Below are 5,000 nucleotides of genomic sequence, written 5' to 3'. Positions count from 1 at the left end.
CTAACTGTGGCTGTACCAGATTATCGCTTAACCTAACTGTGGCTGTACCCAGATTATCGCTTAACCTAACTGTGGCTGTACCAGATTATCGCTTAACCTAACTGTGGCTGTACCAGATTATCGCTTAACCTAACTGTGGCTGTACCAGATTATCGCTTAACCTAACTGTGGCTGTACCAGATTATCGCTTAACCCTAACTGTGGCTGTACCAGATTATCGCTTAACCTAACTGTGGCTGTACCAGATTATCGCTTAACCTAACTGTGGCTGTACCAGATTATCGCTTAACCTAACTGTGGCTGTACCAGATTATCGCTTAACCTAACTGTGGCTGTACCAGATTATCGCTAACCCTAAACTCCTGTTGCTGTACCAGATTATCGCTTAACCTAACTCAATTGTCCCTTAACCTAACTCAATTTGTCCCTTAACCTAACTCAATTTGTCCCTTAACCTAACTCAATTTGTCCTTAACCTAACTCAATTTGTCCCTTAACCTAACTCAAGTTGTCCCTTAACCTAACTCAATTTGTCCCTTAACCTAACTCAAGTTGTCCCTTAACGTAACTCAAGTTGTCCCTTAACCGTAACTCAAGTTGTCCCTTAACGTAACTCAAGTTGTCCCTTAACGTAACTCAAGTTGTCCATTACGTAACTCAAACCTAACCCACGTTGTCCCTTAACCTAACCCACGTTGTCCCTTAACCTAACCCACGTTGTCCCTTAACCTAACCCACGTTGTCCCTTAACCTAACCCACGTTGTCCCTTAACCTAACCCACGTTGTCCCTTAACCTAACCCACGTTGTCCCTTAACCTAACCCACGTTGTCCCTTAACCTAACCCACGTTGTCCCTTAACCTGACCCACGTTGTCCCTTAACCTAACCCACGTTGTCCCTTAACCTAACCCACGTTGTCCCTTAACCTAACCCACGTTGTCCCTTAACCTAACCCACGTTGTCCCTTAACCTAACCCACGTTGTCCCTTTGCCTAACATAGTTCACTGCTCGGAATCTCTGGTGTCGTTGTTATCCTCATGTAGATGTCTTGCGAGTGTTGCTTACTTTCCACATATTCCCGCTATCCACTGTCAATTGTACTGCAATAGGACTATATCGCCCCCCCCCCCCCCTCTGCCCCTCTCTTTGTGTCTCCGTCCTCTCAAGCTGGTCGGTCTGGCGTTTGAGTGTTAAATGAGCCTCGCAGCTGTTCAGTTGCGTTCAGATGTCGACGCCCTCAGTGTACGTCGTGGTATGGTCTGTGTCCATTGTCCGCTGATGTCGTACGCGTAACCCACACGCTGTACCGATCATCGGTAGTTACGTACAGAGTGAAGTAGTGTGATACGTGTGACCGTACGCTGGCTGTGCCCAACGGTGTCGAATCTCAATTTCCATATGTTGTGCTCGATGCTACTTGTCTCGTCTCCCAATAACAGCTAGGTTGCACTGTGGTACGCCGTAGAGGCGTGTGGGAGGAACGTACGAACGCATTGTATGTCACCCTGGGTCGCTGGGGGTGGTGGTGCGGTGAGTCAGGTCAGGTCAGCGTGAGCCGTGTGATGTAGTGACGCGTGTATTCCGACTTTGTCGTATTGCCTCACACAAAGTGCTACCCTGGTGGACCGCGTTCCATATCTGGGACATGCCGCAGATGCCGGTTGACAGTGGATCGCGGAAGGGACATCGCATACGTGCGCGGGCCACCTTCCACGTGTTCTCTTCTGCACATGTCGCAGTGTGTATGTGGTCTGATGTAGCGTGTCGTGACACATGACATCCTGGCATGCAAGAATTGTTGAATTCGCAAATGTAGGTGGACATCTACGTTTACTGCCCAAGATACGCAAATGAACTGGAAATCCGTTGTTGAGCGGTTGTTCACGCTGGAGGTGAATCTGTGATGGCGACGATCGGTACAGCTATTAACCGGTTGTTTCAGCGGTACCCGCCACATCCACACACGTGACTAGGCCCATGTGGGTATGAAGCGATACGCGGCGGTGGCTTGGTGGGACTGTTCCCGGCCGGTGAAGGGGGGCCGCCCGGCGTGTTGGCCGCGCGCTGCGTGGGCGCACGCGCAACAGGCGGCTGGTGGGGGGCGCCGAGTGGCAGGAGCGCCAGCCGACGGGCTCGGCAGGCGGCGCAGCTACGCTGCGGCGCACCCTGCACGCGGCGCCTGGCGGCCAAAGTTGGTTCAGCCGAGCCCGGTGCGAAGCGCGGTGGACATCTGCAGTGTGCTGGTCTGATTGAGGACTGTGTGCGTTGAGGATGCGCCGCCGCCTGGCACTCGGCGCCGCGACGCCGTCTGCTGCTCGGTCGCCCCAGCGGTTCTCGCAGGTGGTTTGTATCGCAGTTGTGCGGACGTGTTGGCGCGTGCGCTGTGCTGGGAGAGTTCGCTTCTGCACCCAAGTGGGGCTTTGCCCTTGTGTGGCGCTGGCGTTGGAGCTGCCGGTCACCATAGGTGGCGCGTGTTGTCTCCCGCCGGCAATGCCACGACAGCACGCTCCCGGGCCTCTGTCGGCAGCGGCAAGCTCAGTTGGGAGCAAGGGTGTTCGCACTAAAACCGTCTACTCGCCTAACTCCGGGCGATTGCGCCTCTCTCGAAACCGACCAAGTACCTAGGACGGCGCTGCGCGCCGCCGGGACCTGAGAGGGTTTCGAGGTGTATCGTGCAGGGGAGCTCGGCCTCCTCCTGTTTGCAGAATAATTGAGCGGACGCTTGCGTGTTCGCGCGGGCCCCCGGGACACACTCCCGGGCGGCCGGCTGCTCAGCTCTAGTTGACGCAGCTCCCTGGTTGATCCTGCCAGTAGTCATATGCTTGTCTCAAAGATTAAGCCATGCATGTCTCAGTACAAGCCGCATTAAGGTGAAACCGCGAATGGCTCATTAAATCAGTTATGGTTCCTTAGATCGTACCCACGTTACTTGGATAACTGTGGTAATTCTAGAGCTAATACATGCAAACAGAGTCCCGACCAGAGATGGAAGGGACGCTTTTATTAGATCAAAACCAATCGGATTGGCTTGTCTGGTCCGTTTGCCTTGGTGACTCTGAATAACTTTGGGCTGATCGCACGGTCCTCGTACCGGCGACGCATCTTTCAAATGTCTGCCTTATCAACTGTCGATGGTAGGTTCTGCGCCTACCATGGTTGTAACGGGTAACGGGGAATCAGGGTTCGATTCCGGAGAGGGAGCCTGAGAAACGGCTACCACATCCAAGGAAGGCAGCAGGCGCGCAAATTACCCACTCCCGGCACGGGGAGGTAGTGACGAAAAATAACGATACGGGACTCATCCGAGGCCCCGTAATCGGAATGAGTACACTTTAAATCCTTTAACGAGTATCTATTGGAGGGCAAGTCTGGTGCCAGCAGCCGCGGTAATTCCAGCTCCAATAGCGTATATTAAAGTTGTTGCGGTTAAAAAGCTCGTAGTTGGATTTGTGTCCCACGCTGTTGGTTCACCGCCCGTCGGTGTTTAACTGGCATGTATCGTGGGACGTCCTGCCGGTGGGGCGAGCCGAAGGGGTGCTTTCGCGTCCCGAGGCGGACCCCGTTTAAATCCTACCAGGGTGCTCTTTGTTGAGTGTCTCGGTGGGCCGGCACGTTTACTTTGAACAAATTAGAGTGCTTAAAGCAGGCAAGCCCGCCTGAATACTGTGTGCATGGAATAATGGAATAGGACCTCGGTTCTATTTTGTTGGTTTTCGGAACCCGAGGTAATGATTAATAGGGACAGGCGGGGGCATTCGTATTGCGACGTTAGAGGTGAAATTCTTGGATCGTCGCAAGACGAACAGAAGCGAAAGCATTTGCCAAGTATGTTTTCATTAATCAAGAACGAAAGTTAGAGGTTCGAAGGCGATCAGATACCGCCCTAGTTCTAACCATAAACGATGCCAGCCAGCGATCCGCCGCAGTTCCTCCGATGACTCGGCGGGCAGCCTCCGGGAAACCAAAGCTTTTGGGTTCCGGGGGAAGTATGGTTGCAAAGCTGAAACTTAAAGGAATTGACGGAAGGGCACCACCAGGAGTGGAGCCTGCGGCTTAATTTGACTCAACACGGGAAACCTCACCAGGCCCGGACACCGGAAGGATTGACAGATTGATAGCTCTTTCTTGATTCGGTGGGTGGTGGTGCATGGCCGTTCTTAGTTGGTGGAGCGATTTGTCTGGTTAATTCCGATAACGAACGAGACTCTAGCCTGCTAACTAGTCGCGTGACATCCTTCGTGCTGTCAGCGATTACTTTTCTTCTTAGAGGGACAGGCGGCTTCTAGCCGCACGAGATTGAGCAATAACAGGTCTGTGATGCCCTTAGATGTTCTGGGCCGCACGCGCGCAACACTGAAGGAATCAGCGTGTCTTCCTAGGCCGAAAGGTCGGGGTAACCCGCTGAACCTCCTTCGTGCTAGGGATTGGGGCTTGCAATTGTTCCCCATGAACGAGGAATTCCCAGTAAGCGCGAGTCATAAGCTCGCGTTGATTACGTCCCTGCCCTTTGTACACACCGCCCGTCGCTACTACCGATTGAATGATTTAGTGAGGTCTTCGGACTGGTACGCGGCATCGACTCTGTCGTTGCCGATGCTACCGGAAAGATGACCAAACTTGATCATTTAGAGGAAGTAAAAGTCGTAACAAGGTTTCCGTAGGTGAACCTGCGGAAGGATCATTACCGACTAGACTGCATGTCTTTCGATGTGCGTGTCGTGTCGTGTCGCGCAACACGCTACCTGTACGGCAGTGGCCGTGCGCCGCGTGCGGAACCACGCGTGCCTCTCAAAACTAGCGGAAGTGTTGTTGTTGTGTGGTACGAGCGCTGAAGCTCTGGAGCGGCTGGCCTGCGGTACCTGGCGCCTGGCGCCGGTTTTGAATGACGTTCGCCCGAGTGCCTGTCCGCTCCGGTGTGGAGCCGTACGACGCCCATCGGCTGTGAGGCCGTTGGACACAAAAAAAAATAGTGGAACAGGGGCCGTCAGACGCCTCAGT

The 5,000-nt window shown here is 53.6% G+C and overlaps 1 non-coding gene across 1 annotated transcript; it reads left to right on the top strand.

The window, feature by feature from the left end:
• Nucleotides 1-2,793: 2,793 nt before the first annotated feature.
• On the top strand, nt 2,794-4,686 carry LOC126333644 (small subunit ribosomal RNA). Its single transcript, XR_007564304.1, has one exon. It is a non-coding gene; the product is annotated as a small subunit ribosomal RNA (ribosomal RNA).
• Nucleotides 4,687-5,000: the final 314 nt, after the last annotated feature.

This window comes from Schistocerca gregaria, unplaced genomic scaffold (assembly GCF_023897955.1).
Source record: "Schistocerca gregaria isolate iqSchGreg1 unplaced genomic scaffold, iqSchGreg1.2 ptg001616l, whole genome shotgun sequence".
Classification (NCBI taxonomy): domain Eukaryota; kingdom Metazoa; phylum Arthropoda; class Insecta; order Orthoptera; family Acrididae; genus Schistocerca; species Schistocerca gregaria.
Note: the sequence above shows the minus strand (reverse complement) of the source record. Positions and strands in the feature narration are given on the sequence as shown.